We start from the raw sequence: 19,028 nt of genomic DNA, 5'->3' as shown, positions 1-19,028 counted from the left end.
TTTGCACTGATTGATTCACACAATTGACGCGATCAGAAAAGTCATCTTTTACAACTTCCTGACAATCGACGAATTGAAAAGAGTATCCAACGGGAAGACTCACTGTCGGGTACCGCGAATCTTCTCGACTGCGAAGAATGCCGTCGGTCCCAAGTTACGTGGGACCCAGATATCGTTCTGGGGCCAAAAAGCGTATACGTTCCCACCTGTTTCCACATGTACACGGTGCAAGATGTGCACACACGGACGTTCTGCAAGAAATAAGAATGATTTTAGATCAAGTATAGCTCCGGCTTCTCGGGGAAAGTGTTCCCAGGATATGAAAGACACTTAAGAGATTGACGAGCGAGGTTTCATGAAAACTAACTGGACGAAGAGCGAATTATTATCATCATCGTCAGTCACTTCCTTTTTTTTTTTTTTACGTTTTAACAAGCGCGCTGCTTAGAACACTCGGTGGATACAGTATTCATGGTGTCGCGAGTTATTTAACGAGAAAGAAAAAAATTATCCACGAGGGAGCCGTCGCGTAATCAAAGATGCGTCTAAGGCTCTATTGGAGCACAGAGCGGCGCGGCGTGTGCGCGGCGAGCTCATTTGCGGGATATTACATTTTATTAATATTTGCTCGGCGTGCACGGTAAACATTCCAAATTCACGACGGTGTGTACGGTGCTTATAGAAGCGAGCGGTATGCATAGAGGAAGCACGTACACGCACGTATACCGGGACACGCAATTCTTCTCTCCTCTGCTCCTTCCCCCTTAACCCGTGGCTCGGTTCTTCCTCCGTTACGAGCCGTGTGCTCGAAAAAGAGGAAACGCGCCAACACGGAACCTCGTTCGTTCGCCGGGCGTAATTTTTTTCCCCGCTTCGCATTTCGAAAAATAGCTCTCGGAGAACATGTCGAGAGCCGAGAGCCGCGCTGCACCGTGCGCAGTACGTGCATGGACGAAGGGCTTGAGCGAGCGCTAATACGCGCGTGTGATTATCCTTTTTCTCCGTGCCAGCGTTTTATGGAGGAGAGAGAGTGAGCGTACGTACGGAAATATTTAAGGTCTGCTTTCCGAGAGATGTATGGGGGACGTTTTGTATAGAGGATGCGAAAGCTAGGAAACAACGTGATTTGCGAGGTAACGCTTTTCAGACCCCGGGCCCCGCCGCGCGCAAAGTCGAGCCGTTGTTTCTTCGTGCATCGCCCTTTACTTTATTTCCGTGATGAAACAATTTCGACACTAACTGGGTTTTCTCACGGCGCCTTCGTGAGGGGGGGCACCATGCGAAATTGCAACGTCCAGTCAGGGAACGCGAAGGTAATAGCTCGTGTAAAAGAACTGATTAATTTCTGCAGAAAAAAAAAAAGGGACGCGACGTTTCTTAGGGCGGGAACACAAGGTCTTGCGTAACGCATAATGCATAAGAAAATAAACCATTAAAAATCCTTCATTTCATGAAATTCCCTCCTTTTCATGAAATAAAAGAATCTAATTGGTTAATTTTTTATGCCGTAAGCTTATTCCGCAATTGCGTAAGTGCAGTTGCATAAATGGTGTAGTTATATGAATATTTTCCGTATATTCGACCATGATTGGTCGATTCTTACAACTCTCTACAACCTCAAGGTTAGTAATACTTTTGAGGTCTCCTCCAAACAGGTATCTTCTGTATAGAAGCTATTGTGTTTTGCGAGTTATCTCCATGTCTGTATTCAGTCTGGGATAATATATCAGGTTGCTTTTCCCCCTGTTGTCCTGCTGAAGTGAACTGCAACGTTCGCGAAACGTTGACATTGCAAGCGTGTATATAGATGTGGAGATAACTTGCGAAACCACATAGCTCGTATACTTATAAAGTTTAGGTAACTCTTATTGTAGAAAGTCTGTCACGTTGCGTCTGACAATCATTCGGCCAACGCTTTCACGTCAATGCAGTAATATCGCGCTGCCTGTAAACCGGTGTGGCGGGACAATTTTTGATATATGTATGTATGAAGGGGGAGACGCAATCAATCCTGAAACGATCTCTCTCGATAGCTCGCTCATTTCGCGACGAGTCGTGACGGCAATTAGATCGACACGACGTGTCTTTATTACTACGTCTGTTTTGCGACGATGAGTCAAACAAGTTATTCGGCGCATAGAGAGTATTCTAACTACCGGCAACGTAGTTGAAAATAGTGGAAGCGTCGCGAATAACGACCGTATAAATTCCGCGGGATTGCCCGATGCGCGTTCGTTATGTGTGCCAGCGTGAGGAAGAGAACGAGCCGGGAAAAGAAAAAAGAGGCGCTAGGACGATGTGCGCGCGGGCGGACGGCGGTAGCGCGGCGCGGGCGGGGCGGCGGGTGTTTGAAAAGTTGAAGAAAAACCGTGGCGGTGTTTACCGGAGCCGCGGGTGGAAAAACTTTTCAGACGGCGGCTTTTGAATGGTCGTCGATCGTTCGCCGAACACTCCGCCGCGCCGCGCCGCGCCGCGTTGCCTGGTTTCACAACGCGCGGATTTACCGAGCGTATTTTTTCGCGCAAGAGAGAAGAGAGAGAAGGAGAGAGCTCGAGTGCTTCCCTTTTTTTTTTGCGCTTTATTTTTATCGGTAAATTCGTCGTAAATTTATCGGGTACCATTTATCGCGGCGGCACGCTCCGCGCGAATGAAAGTGACTTGGTAAAAAAAAAAAAAAAAGTAAAACTCATTCGGCCTTTCGATATAGCAACTTTAAAAACGTCGCGATAAACGTGTTACGCGCTAATTAAGATGGAAATTAATGGGCTCTCCGATTGCGAAGGTTAACGGACATCGGCCGCGATATTTTCTGTGCGATCGCCTTATTGCCTCATGAACCTGACAATAAATAACCCGCGATCGTCTTCATTGCTAATCGCGCTATTTAACGAAATTATGATAAACTATGTTTTTGTAATTAAATAAAATTTGCGCAATTAACTGCTTAGCCGGAGCATGGAGGGATCATGCATAACTTCTGTCTTATGAATTATGTATTATGTACAAAATGTGTTTATAAATGCGTCGAAAATTATGCATCTAATTATGTATAGCGCTACGAATTTTTCTTTATATCAATTGTTCTTACAGTTTGTTATAAGTACATAACTAATGATTGCAAAACCATGTAGACGCAAGCATGTTGGTGCCTAATTATCGTGTTTCCCGAATCGGAACCCGAGGTACTAATTAGCAATTATCCATTTGATCTACCATACTTCCTGACGTAGTTATGCCGCGAGAAAAAGTTCATCGATTCCACCGAATTCGTCTCGTTAACCTGATTTAGAAAAATCGTTCGTATCGCTGGTTGCATTTATTCTGATCCATCGCGAAAACGCAGAACGTTTGATCGTATAATCGACGAAAAAAATCTCATTCAGCAGTCAAGTCGACAGTGAAAAGCACAGATGATGCCGCCGATGTGTGTCGATTGGTCTTTTCCTGTTCAGAAACGATTCTAGGGGTGCGTGTTTTTTTATTTCATTTATTTGCCTCTTCAAGGTCGCGACGAAATGGAAATTCTGTTACGCGCACTTCCCGTGATTGTTCGTCGCGTTATTATCATGATGCAGCGAATGACGCAAGTGCGGAATTAGCGATAGGAACTTATTTCGCGACGGAGCAATGACTACGTGAGTGACTCGCGCAGCGGAACGGCATAAACGATCGGTTATTTGATTACGATTAATTTCCATTATCGTACCATCGGCATAATTCGATTCCTATTAGCTCCGACCGACAGGATAATGTCGCGGCTAATAAGAATACTATTATCGGCGCTTGCAGGAGAACGCGGCCGGAGGGCACGCGACACCTCTGGAGGAGCGTAGGTCCTGCCGGCCTCGGGATCCCGGGGAGGTGTATCTCTTAATGAAGCGAAGAGAGGCGACGAGGCGACGATGAGATAGCCCGACCGTTTGAGTTTTCGATCGGGCGGGACGAGATAATGCGATTAACGCCATGCAAAATTGGACCTCTTTGAGCAACGTGTCGTTCGGTCGGCGATGCAACGCAGTTACCGCGGGAAAGGGCGAGCGCGCAATAACGTCGCCTGGCGCTGCCGTGTACCTACGTGTACCTTCCAGGCACCAGTCAAAGTGGTGGCGATTTTTAGGGAAATTTGCAAACGAGAGAATTCACGCTTGAAATTTCAGCCGGCTAATCGGCGCGAAAAGGGAGATCGACTGACGGAGATATCTGGTTTACGATAATTGCCCCGTGCACTTTGTATCCGAGGAAATTTCTTTTTTTTTTATTTTATTTTTCTTTCGTCTGTCGTTATCGCGTTCATTTGTGGATGCTGAGCGTCGCGCACGGTTTCCGATAGCGCACTCGAGCGCACGTCTTCCGCTCGGCTTTCCGCGAAGAGGTTTCCAGGAGATTCGTAGTCAGCTTTGAACTGTACTTTGGTCTACACGTTTATATTTTCATGCGTTCGCGGTTGTTAAAATATTAGATGGATTAAGAGAGAAATGAAGAAATACATTATTGTAGAATTTTTTTATTACATCACATAAGCAGCTTTATGAATATCCTCATATGGAAAATGTTATTGCAGTAATGAGCGCGGAGATGGACAAAAACAACGAGTACACAGGTGAACAAAAATAAATTTCTTACTAAATATATAACAGGCGAAATATTGGAAAATTGAAACAATCGGTGCATTCATCATTCCTTAAATTGTGATCGGTAACTTTATTTTACACAATTTACGCCTGAAAGCGTAATCAAACGAGCGATGGGAAAGATAAGACGGAAGAAGACAATGGACAGAGACGCGAATCTACGAGTTCTACGAGTACAGTGATGAGAAAAGCAATCGCGCGAACGAGTTTGCGACGAGTATAGCATTCCCGGTGTGCGAGTGAGCGATCGGTTGTATAACACACGAAGTTGGTAGACGTTGGCAGAAACGCGCGGTGTAATCCCGCGATAGAGCCACAACTCGCCATCCGCGCGGGGGCTCGCAAATGGAACCCTTAATATGCGGCATTGTAAGTTAGATTGGAATCGCCGGGTGGTGGCGATGCCGCCGCGGCCATCGGCAGGACCACCATCGCAAGTGAGCCCCGCGATGACGACACAGATTGAAAGCGTCCCATGTGCGACAGGGCCGCCGCGCGTCTCCCGCGTGTCGCTCGATCGAGACGATCGGGGTGACCCATTGGTTGCGATTCACTCAGCACAGAAGCACGGGGTTAACGCGAAAGAGAGGTATGGCCTACAAAAATACAGATTTCCAATAACCGATAGCGGGCATCTCGCTCCCACCCGCCCGTTCATCGGCACCCTCCGCGCTGTTCTTCTCCCACTTCGGATCGGACACAGAAACAATACAGCATGCGCGAAGGGGTGCCATCTCCTCCCTGATCCTCTGCTGCCTCCCCCCCCCCGGTCCTCTGTTATCTCTCTTCGTCTCGGTTCCCTATTTCACTCGGTGCGTCATTCTTTTCCCGCGAGCCGGCGCACTGTCCCGTTCACTTTATTCCTCCAATGGGCAATTTTTTATTTTCTCGAGCCTCGATCCGTACGATTCGTGTGTACAACGGGACCACGTGTTTAAGGTCCTCCGTCCAAACAAACAGACGAGTCCTCTCCGTCTCTCTCTCTCTCTCCTTTGCACCTCTCTATCCCTTTTCTCTTACACCCTCCATTTTCACCGATTCTTCGTGATACCATCCTCCGCTCCTCTTCCAGCTCCTCGCTCCAGCATCTTTCTCCCGTGCGTATTCTCTCCCGCCTGTCTCTTCCCTCCCCTGCCCACCGTCTCTTTCTCTCTCTCTCTCTATTCTCTCTGTCTCCATAGTTCGCACGACGATTAATAAACCATTGATTGGATTGACACCGATATCGGGAGCGTTGTTTGAGGTGAATGAGAGGCCAATGGTTCCTCGATCACCCACGTTCTTCAATGTTTCTTCTTTCCCCTCTATAGCTATCTCCATCGGTCCACCCTTCCTCGCTATTTGTCACTGCCGCAGTCTCAAATGTGGTTTAATGACGATTTATTACCTCTGCCATTCTCGTAAAAGCTACAGTAAAAGACGCCATATCTGAGTCTATTTATAACATATATATAGAAAGCGCGCAAGAGAAATTATACCATATAGAATTTCACTCTAAAACGTGAAAATTATGCCGGTCTTGAAAAAGCGAGTGGCACAATTTTCAATCTTTAGAGAGTGAGATTTCACTCTTCAAAGTGACAATTTGCTCTAAAAATTTTAGAGAGTACATTTGAAAAAAAAAATTGTCTCATCGACAAATGCAAAAATAATTTCATTAATTGCTAATAAGATTTATTTTCACACTTGAAGAAATGTGTAATCTGAATATTAATTTATCATTAAAATGATATAAATTATAACGTATAGGAACATTTTAAAGTTCATGTTTGTATACGCACAATTTATTAATTCAACGTGTCGAATTATTTAAAGCGCACTGAAAAAGGATCTGTGCGTTTCTCCTAAATTTCTCCCAAACAGAAATTATGCGCTTTTGCAGAAGTCCGTCGGTTAAACAGTTAGGCATTCGTTTAGATTTAACGTTTGTATCTCAATCAGACGTTTGTAAATGAAATTTCATCAATGTTAGATGAATTTTCGGTGACGTAACTCTGATTTCCTGCTGTGCAATTCTGAGACAATGCGGGTCTAGCTGCGGCAGTAGTAAAGTACAGGGCGTTTAGCACGGTGCCAATTTCACAGGTGCACGATTCCCGAAATGGGCCGAGCTACGTTATACCATAGGGGATTCGCAGGAGTCAACGGGACGTACGGTTGTGCGTAATATCGGTCATTGACAGCGATAGTGTTCCGCAACGTTCCGTTAGAATGTGCGTTCACGGTCACGCACGTACCGGGTGACGTTAATGCTGACCCATTAATGAAGATAGACCGTCGTCGACATGGAAATCTGGACGACGGTTGATCAAATCGGTTGATGAATAAGTGTTGCTTGTCTTCCTGGAGAACGTCATCTCTTGGCGAAATATGGAGAGATGTTCTCAATTTTCCCGCGAATTCGATACATCAACGTTGTCGCGCTTCGCTTTTCAAATGAAAACGGAGGAAGATCGAAAGAGAGAGGAAAGAGAGTCGAAAGCATGGCAGAGTTAGCTGCCATTGGCAGTTAATTTTCCACGTGCGAAGAGAGAGATAGGAAAATGGAACAAAATTCATAGGTGTTTCATGAATTTCGTACTTTCTCAACGCAATATGTCGTTGAAGTGCGAATACCGTTTTCGAAGTATGTACACGACGTACCTTATGACGATCCGATGAGATCTCATGGGTCATTGTGTCAGGCGGGATTAGAGTACGTGGAGTTTCGTGCCGAACGGTCGTGAAATTGCATACCTACCGGTACGATCCACCCAGTATGCAGTTTGGTTGCACGTATGTGGCTGTTAACGTGGCACGCGTATGCACAGTAGCATTGGACCACGGGTGAGAGGGAGGAAAGGGGTGGGTTTGGGGGCGGGGTTCCGAGCAAAGGGGGTCAATGCGCGTTAATTGATCCAGTGTCAAGGTCAAACCTCTCTCGCGCGTCATCGCATTATCATCGATTATTGGACGTATCCCCCTGGTCAGTTCTCAGAGAGGCAGTCCGCCGCGAAGTGTACTGAATCGATAGCGGATGGATCGATAAGATGACGATGTTAATCCCGGCTTTAATAGCAATATGCTGATATGATTAGTTTCAAGCGAATGTGCCACCAAATGTGGCTGTTCCTCTTGTGTCGTGATTGATCTATTTGACGTTTAATTGCGCTTATGGTTAATCCGCAATACGGACTACAATGGATTTTGTCAACCGAAATAAAGTTTAGTCTGTTTAAATTAAAAATATTTCAAAATGATATTTATAACTATTTCTGTATTGGCAGGAATTGAAACTGTACTTTTTGATTGATAATGAAAATGTATTGTTTTCAAAATTGTGACAAGTGATTCTATTTTTTATCACATAAATGTTACCTATATTAAGAGTATATCTTATTAAAAGTATCTCTCAATATAATATATTATTATGTCTAAATACGACCTTTGAGTTATTTCATGATGATTCGTACAATTATTCCTATAAATACCAGCATTAAATAGCCATGCTGGAATGATATGCAGGATTCAGCTTTCAGCTTTAATCCTACAGATAGGTTTCGATACGTCAGGGCTGATCTCCCGATTGAATCCACGTGGCGCGCGTCCGTCACGACGAAGGTCGCGGATTACGTTTGGAGAGCGTGGTTGGGTGCGGGGTGAGCCGGCGAAAAGCGAAGAAAAGAAATGCGGCGTACGAGGTGTCCGTCCGCGGTCGCCGCAATAAATCGGTCAGACCGTGCCGTCGCTCTCGGCCCTGCGTGGACACAGTTTCCCCGTCCGATTTTTTTTTCTCCCCCCCCGATGTCAGCTGCGGCATCGATCCCAAAAAACGAACGGCACGAGACGAGTGGATGTCGCGCGCGTGGCCATGAAGAGAACAGAGAAAAAGTACGAGAGACAATAAGAGAGGAAGGAAGAGAAAAGCGTGATAGAACGAGCGAGATAGCGGAGGAGAGAGACTACACGCGTGTTATGCGAGAGAGCGGTTAGCGCGCGACTTGCGCAATAGCCGTAGAATCGGTCGAAAACGAAAGTAGATGACGTGGCTGGATGCGGCCGGCAGACGGACAATAACCAATCATGTGCAATTAACCTGTGACACCATGACACCTAAATACTCCCGGACACCTATATAGCGGTTATGTTCCCATTATGTGGCCGTATCGACACGTGTTCCGTGCCGCACGCTACGCAACGCAACGCCGGCACACACTGCACACGCCGCGCCGCACACCGCCTCGCGCGCTGCCGGCACACATTCGCGCATTGTGCGATACGTCGTCGGCTGTCCGCGTATAGACGCCCCCGCGTGTATATGTACGCTGGACATATTGATACACAGTTTGATACACACCGATTACATAATAAGCCTATATTGCGCGGCGCGGGTCGTACTGGTGGCCGAAGCAAACTGTCTGCCTAAACGATCTGATTTAACACAGGTTGCGATCCAAATGGGGTACCCTCGTGTGACTCGATCGTTGGTTGTATCTTTCTTTAATTGTGGAATTTGCATTGTTTGCGTATAGCGAGATTAGAATTAATAATCTTGCTTCATGATCGTGTTCCTCGATTCCAACAATGTACACTGTTAGATATCAAAGGAGCAATGGTAACCCACTCCCTTCAGTTGAATAACATTTTGTTATTTTTAATCTATTTCTGTGATCAATTTCAATGTAAATATCTATAATAACATATATATATAATTTGATAATAATGTACTAGTGAATTAAATTTGAGTCCAATTTAATTATCTTGAGTTAAATTGTTTAACTCCATTGTTTTAGTCAAATTAATGACATACTGGATAGACACAGTAGTAGTGAGACGTACAGATACAATTAAAAATAATTCAAATTGTGGGTACACTTTGACATTATAAATTTAATATCGTAAGATTAACCTTAAATTCAATTTTTTCTTTACCTCTAATGTTTTATCTACCTATGTATTATAGTTGAATTTTAATCTCGGTTCAACTGTCTCTTTATCCTTTTCTAGTTCTAAGAATAAAAAAAATAAATGAAAAGTTGAACCAAGATTAATTTTACATTTGAGAAATTAGGAAGAAAATAAATAACAAAGTATCTTTATTATCATATTATAAAACGCAGAGTGAAAATTTTAAAGCTCGAATGCTTTTCATTTAACGATAAAAATTTTTATGATCTTAAAACAAACACTCCTAAAATTATGAGTGTTTCAATCTCAAACGATATTTCGCGAACGAATTTCCGCGAAAAACGCTTTGCACTAGTCCGAATAAATTTTCGTTTGAAGTTCGCAAATTGGATACCTGTGTAAGGTCAGAGGTGAGAACTATGGGTCGGGACCTCGACTCGTGTTTTGGAACAACCTGCTGACCCCTCGTCAAACAAGTCCCAGATCGATTTATCTCAAGAGTAGTTTCCCTTCGGTGTCATTTGACTGTCCGTAGGTCCCAAGTAACCGGTTCTTCGCTGGGGGTCTTAGCTCAGCTCTCCAGCAAAAATAAATTTGCAATTTGCGTCTGCATAGTATTGATGCGCCGCTGAAAGACTTAGCTTTATTCATTAGGGAAATATTCTCACGACAGAGCGATAGCTCAGATCGTAAGGAAGCTAGCATTATTGAGATAACCGTGGGATTTTATCGCGTTTGATGTATGAGCTTAAACGGAGTTAGAGTCAAGACATACGTCGCTTGGAAGATTCGTGAAAGAATGGTGGGACGAGGCTGCGTGCGAGCTTCTGCATACAAAATCGTGAGATTTTCACCAATGAAACTCCTCCAACGATTTCTCTATAGAACTCGGCACATCTGTCTGCCGAGGATGAACAAAGCTTTGAAGTGAGGTTCTAACTGATTGTTTGATCGCGGAACGTTGGGCTGAATACTCGCATTAAATCAGGCAACGGGCCTTGTCGAGCGAGAACCATACTGAATCCAGCTTACCGTTGGCTAATGTCGAGAGATATCATTACAAAACGTGTAATTGTGAATGATTATAAATTCAACGAGATATGTAGATATATTACTTTTCGCGACCTTTGGTAGGGGAAACGCGGAGGAAGTTACACGTTTGTATTTTAGCACGCCGACCTCAAAACGTTCGTCAACGTTTAGTCGAGCTGCGATTTAACTTCTGAAAAGACTGACGTCAAACGAAACTTTCGGGCGGTTAGAGAGATAGGGGGGAGATTGTCTAGGAAATCGCTCGCGGAAAACTGTTACAGACATGTCGCGAGACGCTGCTAAGCGGAACTTGATAACTGGCTTGCACGTTCGAATGCGAAAACACAGGGATGCGTGACAGTTCTCGGGGAACTTTCCAGTTGGAAATTTACTTCGCAACAAGGTAAATAGCTTTTTGCTCGCGTAACAACTTAATAAATGTCACGCCGCGCTCGCCAGTACTCGTGCGGCTCTTTGGGAGCTACGGAGGGCTAGGCAGGGAACTACCAGGGGCACGATTTTTGAATTCATTTGCGATGCTTAATATGAATTACAATCGCGGCTCCTTGCAGCAGTATTTTTATCCCTCGTTTCGCGTGTGTTTTTGCTTCCGTTGCAAAAATGTATTACCTCGCGCAGGGATGTTTTGCATGTTCTAGCGCACTTCACCTGATCGCGTTTATTCGTAGAAAGACAGTTACACGCATAAAGTCGTTTTCCGTCATAACCACTCGTTTTAGCGCTCTTCAACGGTATATTATAACAATTAGAGTTATTAACCCTACAGAGTGCCGGGCTACTTTCAGTTACATACGCACGCCACCAAGAAGATCATTTTTTGTCCTTGGACGTTATAAAAGAGGAAAATTGCTCGCGTCACATAACTCTGCGGTTTATTGCTGTTATATTACATTCGTAGGTATAAAGAACAATCACACGTATGAAGTAAGAGTCTACTGGCGTTGAGATGAAGTTATCATGAAATATGCGTTGCATAATTTGCAATCAAGAGCTGCAGAATATTCTTCTTCATTTTTTTCGGCATTGCTAGGATTACTTGTTGAAATTAAGTTGACGGTAACATTGAGTGAACGTAAGAGTGAGATTATGTGAATGTAAAATTGTTCTCTACATTAATTTTTCTGTAAAGCGCAAGCTTTATATCTTTAAAAATGTATGCGTATTGTTGAAAATAGTATTAAGATACTTGCAATATGTATTAACATCGCCTGCTTTCATCTCTCGGGGTTTTATAAAATTTTCATAACCAAATCGCGTTAATCTTAAATATAGTATTGATTTGTATTATTTCATATTACAAGAAAAACGTTTTTAGATCGAACCGTTTTTAGAACGGTATCGTTTAAAACCGCTAAACATCGCATAATTGTACCATGAACGGGTTTCCGTCAATTCCGGTTATAGGCTGAAGATCTCTGCAAAGTTCTGCAGAGAATCCTGCAGGACTCCTCTGCAGCTTGCTGGGGATACTTGGAGGGGGTCGAGCTGTAGCTCTGCTGGGGGTCTGACAATGGAGATCGCTCTCTACCATAAAAGGCGCTATGCTTTATACACATTCATCTTTTCTCTCCCTCTCGCGCTTCAGCGCCGTTTCAATCCGGTCCTCCGTAGCTCTATGCAAATCGGTTCGAACCGGGTGCGAGATCGCGCGAACGAAAGGCTGCAAAGACGAATCAGTTCGTGAACGGTAGCGATTTGAGTGAGACGCTCGGTGCGAACGGTCGCGATTCGGAAATCAGCGATATTTTGCCGACGAAGAAGACGATGGCAAGATACAGTGGCGAGCACGAGGTGCACGCTGCCGGCTCTCGTCGAGAGAGAGAAAAGTGGCGGGAAAAGCAGGGGAGTGCGTGGGCGCAGGATCGATGAAGGGCGCAAAATGGCGACGACGCGAAAGGATAGGGCGCGAATAGACGCGCACGCGGCACGAGGAAGAGTGAGAGAGGATAGCTTTCTTTCTCGCTCTCTCTCTCTCTCGGACAGCGAGAGGACGAGGCCGCCAGGGTCGTTAGGGGAAGGCGGACGGTGAAGGAGGAGGCGGCGATGAAGGAGCGTCGCGGAGAAAGAGAAAGGTGAGGTATCGGAGAAATAAAAAGAGCCGCGCGAAAAAAATTGAAGCCGACGCTGGAATCGAACGTGGTCTCTGGGTCAAGGATGCCGAGAGTGAAAATCAAAGAGTGCCGGGGCGGGCGGATGCGCGCGCGCGCGCTCGCGCGGGCGCGAGCTCGCAAGCAGCTTCGAGCTGATGTATACGCGCGAGGGTGGATTGTTTTTATTTCCCTTTCGTTCAGCAAATGAAATTCCATTCTATAAACACGGGATATTTGTATCTGAGGATGTTGTAACGCAAGCGTGAAACTTATCGAACATCGAACACTTTCTTTTTCGCCGCGATATTTTTCTCTGTATTCGAAGCAGCTGTTTCTCTTTCAGTTTATTTATCTCTCTAGCGCAATTCTACTTAATGAGATCAATTATGGAACGATGTTGTGTTAGAGGCCATGATTTTTTATTTGATCGTTTCAACGGGGCTGCGTCTTATTTGAAAGTTGGTTATACATCGAAGAATAATTTTATTCAGCAACAGTCTTTTTTCTTATACGCTTAATAATATTATTTATTATTGGATCACACACATTAATCGAGCGAAAACGCGATAGCGTATATAAATTTACAATAATTACAATTAATTGATATAATAAAAATTTACAGAAGTACTGTTTTATCACAGTATTTCGCAGAATATAATATTTATTCAATTTATACTTAACCAATTTAAATATTGTGATAATTAGCACTTTTATATGTTCTTACAAGTGCTTTTTATGTGCGCATGATAATGCTCTTCTAAAAAGACTTTTGCACTTTTAGGTTTTTTAACAGCATTATTTTGAGAAAAATTCCCTTCGGTTTTGTTTCCTCCGTATAATAAGGAATTGTAAATAATGCTTCGTGCGCAATATTGTTCTAATTAATTAAGATCGTGTTTTAACAGTTATCGGTTGCGGATCGCAACGTGGCAGATTTTGTTGGCACAAAAGACTATCGGAAGCTATTACTAGATTATTCCTCTCAAGCACGAACCTTCGTCCTCTTTTTCGTTCGTGCGTAATTCTGGACGCAAGTTTCCTCGGGTCAGCCGGATATCCCCCTACCTTGCGTCCCCGACGTGAGATTCATTAACTTACACGGGCGCGGCTGCCGCTCACGTCGGCCGGCCGCTCGACGGAAAAGTGTAATCGACAAAGTTTATCGAATGGCAGGGAGGGTACGAAGGGTCGAACCCGAAGGGAACACGGCACAGGGAGGGCGATTTTCCCTCGTCGCTCCGGAGAATATGTACGGCGTAAAGTAGTAGTCCAGCTCGTAAAGTAGTTCGTCCAATCTGGCTGAGAAGGAAAGAGAAAGGGAGAGAAAAGTAGAGAAAAGAGGAAGAGAGAAAGCTCTTTCGTTATTTTAAAAGTCAAATGGAAAATTGTATGTATATAGTGTATATATATATATAGCTCGATACCTCCCTCGCGAGTTTCTACGGGCTTCTTTTATTTGTCAGCAATCACAAGATGTCGGCCGTCCGGTCTCGCGGGTCGAGCATAATGAAAGTTTCGCGCGGCGTCGGTGTCGACCATCACTCTCGACTGGATATCACTCAATTATTTATTGTGCGAACTTCCGCCGGCTTCCGCTGTTTTTCGTTGAAATTATTCGACGATTCCCAAGCGAAGGCTATTTACGAGGGTCGCCAGGTATTGCCACCGTCGCCGTTTGCCTTTCGCGACAGTAAAATTGAAGCAGCGCGCCCGCGAGAATAGGCGGCGAGGTCTCGAGACTGCAAGAGGATCGAGTTAATTAGATATTGAATTAATGCTTCTAGCAGAATGCAGCGCGCGGCGAAAAACTGCATCGGCAGTGGCGACTCTCTTGCGAATTTCCTGGATCGCAAAAATAGCCTCTCCGTCAACAATCACAACTCTCTCTCTCCCCTTGTCTCTCCTCTCGTTCGTTCCCTTTTCTGAGCGCCTTTCATCGGGAACTCCGTCCCTATAGGCCCTCGTGTACGTGGGGGTGCGATCGGCCTCTTCTTCGCGGGATTTTAATTACCGGCGTATCCTTACTCTTAATTAATTATCGCCCCGTACCGCCTCTAAATAATTTTAATTAGAATCGCCAAACGGTATTTTCTTCCCTCTCGGACCCCAAGCCGGCGATTACGAAATTTAATTACCCGCCAGGTATGAAGCAGTTCGATATCGCGCTCTTTGAATCTTCCGGGTATAAATTCTCACTCGATAAGAACAATTAACTCCCGCTGGTGAGTTTTTTCTTTATCTTCTTGACTCTAATCCAATTTATTTTATTGGTTTACAGTTTGTGAAATGTCTTCTGCGTGGCCAAAAATCCGGTTTAACGCGTATTTGAATATCCTTTCGTTGGGGTTGAAAAAGATTTACGCTTATTGTCTGGAGCAGTTTTCAAGCTGCGCTGGAAGGTCAAGTTATGCTATATGCTTAACTTAGCACTTATTTCGCGAAAGACTTAATATTTATTTAATTAATCTGATACTCATTAGTTCTTGTAACTCGTGTTCCATTACGTGGATGATGCGCGTGTGAATAATCGGTTTGCTTGTTGTTAAATTTCATTTGGCTCACGTTATTTGCGCAAATATTAATAGCGAGCGCGAGTTGATTCGGCGAAGTAAGTTCCGGGTGCCCTTCTGGGCCGGCTGGTGCGTTCGGCTACAGGAGTAGGGGGGGTCCCTTTCTCTCCGTGAAAGTCCAAGGGGAGTTTCTCTCCCGTGGATGGTGGCGGCAGCGCCAAAATGGTGGGTGGCTCCATAGCGGAGTGACTTCCGCGCCAGGTACTTCGTAATGGCGAAGTTTACTTTGGCCATTTGTATCGGGCGAACGTAGGTGAACGCGAGGGGTGAGCGGGGGGTGAGTAGCGGAGAAAGAAAACGGTATAGAGCAGACAGAGTGGAGCGAGATGAGAAAGACGTAGAGAGACCGAAGCGGAGAGAGAACCGAGCCGCGAGATGAAGCAGTGACGCACAACCTTCAACATAAGTTTGTCCTTTCGTTGATTCTGTATTCTTTGTAGCGTATCTAAAAATCTGCATGCCGAGATCAGATTGAAGGCACAGTCATTTTTTAACCCTACGTCGGAATTCAGATTGAATTCGACTGAACTTACTGCAGTATATCGACGCAACAGCGAGCGTTATTAAAATATTTCTGTTGACGTCGTGTGACAGAAAGTAGGGAGCCAAGCAATCGGTGAAAGTTGTGCGTCACTGTGCATTGGGGTAACGCGGTGGGATCCTCGGGAAAGGGAGAAAAGGGTCGAACTCGGCGGCCATAATAATTCACGATGTAAAGCTAAAGTACCGCGGCTGGAGGAAAGTTTCGCGAGAGGCCACGCCATCCCGCCCTTTCTACGTGCGACGTCGATAAATTAGCTTACATTTTTTACATAATGCGACGAGAACGAGGGCTGCGGAGGACGCGAAGTCGTTTCTCGATGTAGGAGGAAGCGATGGCTCGCTCATTCGGGCCCTCTCGCCCCCCCCTGAAGCCGCTTGAACATCCTCCCCAGGAAGGTGTGTACCTAACTGCCTCAAACTCGTCAGCCTCCTCGGGTCAAATTAATTCCGGTATTAAAATTTGGCTTGCAAATATTCTGGACCCGCGGCTATGCGTGTGCGGAGGAGTACACGCGCGGGCAATCGTCGCTGCCACGACGACGACAACGACAACGGCAACGACGACAACGACGATGACGACGACGACATACAACGATGATGGCGACGACGAAGACGATGATGATGACGACGACGACGACGAGGAGGAGGATGACGAGAGTGACGACAACGGAGAAACCTGCGAGCATTCACCTACTCGTCAGTGCTTTGCGCCGTCACGCACACGCACAGTATACGTACGGCCCCCTTCGGTACATACCTGCGCGCGTACGTGTACGCACGTAATTTACATCTGTTATTACGGGAGGAGGCCTCTGCCCGTTCCGCTCGTTTCCGCTACGTTCCGATGTTCCGACGTGCCGCCCTGCAGCGGAAGAATAAACGCACCGATGCTCGCCGAGCCGCATATTCGTCCCGTTCTCTCTTTCTTCCTCGCTCTCTTTTTTTTTTCCTCCCTCGCATTCTTTCTCTGTATGCGCTGCGCTGCGCTGCATTTTTTCCCCCTCGCGACGCGAGTGCAGTCGGAGGTTTGTTTTCTATCGGCGTTAATGTCGATTCTTTTCATACGCGAGCTAGGCATGGCAGATACGATTTTTTTTTTTTTCCCATTTTCAGAGTTCGCGTCTGCGACGAGTATCTGCTTTTGGTCGCACTAATTGGACGAAGACCCGTCGCTTTTTTGTAACGTTGGATGTTTTGAGAGGAATTGATAGTTCTTGACTGGATTTATACGTCTCTTGAATTTTAAATGCAATGTGCCCACGTAGAACTGTCGGAAATATTTGTTATACGTACGCATTTGGTAGTATCAGTTTCCAACATTTCGGGAGTATTATGTATAATCAAGCAGATAGAGGAAGGAACATCTTTTATTCGGCGGAAATGCGATTCATGCAGAAATAATGTTATTTTGTTTTTTTTATCAGAATTTCTATTTGCGCAATTGTTTCATATGAGATTTTTACGATTCATAATTAAGTCCTGCACACCGTGTACTAACTTTTTATTTTAAATCCGTATAAAAAATTTTAGAGACGGTTTTTCCGCCTATATCACTGCGCTATCCTGTCGATCATTTACTTAATTTAATACTGTATTCAGTTAGGAAGTAAGATACGTCTGAATTGTATCTAGAAAAATTAGGAACGGAGGATCGTTTTTGCGTTCATCTTTAAATCTATTTCTTACCTCAACTTCAGTGGCGCTATCGCAGATTTGCACGTTCCAATTGACACAGCATCCGCTCACTCAAATTGATACGATACACGATGACGCAGCCGAGTGCAACGCCGCCGTGTCGCTACTGCGTTCATTCGAGGTTCCAGCGCGGAGCCACGGTGCGTACATACACCGGTAAAATTCTCATGAAAATTTTCATATTCATGTATTCATTGTTTATTGGCTAGTGGTCGCCAGCGAGGTGGTCTGGAGGGATAGGAAGCAGATAGATGCAGAGAAAGAGAGAGAGAGAGAGAGAAAGAGAGAGGGTTCGAAGGGGATAAATGCGATAGAATTGCGTGCAGTCGTGGGAGGGGAGGGGAGGTATGTAAGAACAACAAGGTGGGTAGACACAAAGGTCGATCGTGCAATGCTACGTCGCCGACGAAACGACCTGCTCTAGAGCTGTCGGCACGGTCGACCTGTAATTGTTCGATCGCTCGTAAAGGCCGGAGTACGATGCAGTTTACGGTGCAGAGTTTACGCCGACGGGTCGTCGTTCGCGCCAGCCGCGTCGCCGTGCGCGTTTCCCACGCAAAGCTGCAAAGTGCGAGCCAAAACGAGCTACATTTTGCTTTAGTAAAACAAAAAATAAACGATGAGTCCGTTAGGACTGATGACATTTGTGCCGAACAGATTAATTGTTTAATCTTTTCTACTTTATCCTTTGGCATGCTACTTAGAACGAAACAAAAGTATATGAAAACTACCGTAGAAGCATCTAAACGATGTCGCGTTTAGTGTTGTGCGAATAGTAAAATACAAGCACACAGGAATTATTTCCATAGAAGTCTGATGAGCCTTCGTGATAGCAAAGAGTTAATTTTGTCTTGCAAGGCATACCCACAAGGCTTCGGACAGGTCACGTAAGACAAACGCGATTAATCCGGTCGTCCGTAATTTAAGCGCAGTTTCCCTGAAACTGCGATCTGCACGGCTAACTCACCCTCGGGGCCAGACGGCACATTTATTTTTCCACGGTAGTTGAGCTTTCACATCGTCTGCATCCCTACACCGTCCCGCCGACCACCCCGCATAAGTAATCCTCCACCCCGCATAGGTAATTTTCGTGACGACCTCGTAGTCGCCGTCGCCGTCCACGTTAATGCCCACCGACTGAATAAACGCCTATGCGCGTTCGTACACGAAGAACGACGCGGAAATATTCCGCGCGAATATATAGCGTTGCGCGCGATAAGAATTTCAATAGCGCGGAAATAATATCGGACAAACGGCGCATGGTCGAATAATAAGGACCTTGCATCGCGTCCAGAGTTCGCTCGAGATGATCTATCAACGGATAATTTTATCGCGCTTGCAACTCTGCGTCGTTTTTTTTTTTTTTTTTTTTTTAGCTGAACGAATGTCACTTCCAATCAATCGATTCTGAGGGTTGCAACTGAGCGAAGCTGAAGAGACACCTCACGGTCCGGTGCGCCTGATCAAAAGGGTATAAAGAAAGAAAGCGGTGTGGGAGTCCTCGCGAGCGTACCGCGAAAACGAATTTACGAAATACGGGGCAGAAAGGCCAGACCTTG

Source organism: Cyphomyrmex costatus, unplaced genomic scaffold (assembly GCF_001594065.2).
Source record: "Cyphomyrmex costatus isolate MS0001 unplaced genomic scaffold, Ccosl1.0 scaffold36, whole genome shotgun sequence".
Taxonomy (NCBI): Eukaryota; Metazoa; Arthropoda; class Insecta; order Hymenoptera; family Formicidae; genus Cyphomyrmex; species Cyphomyrmex costatus.
Note: the sequence above shows the minus strand (reverse complement) of the source record.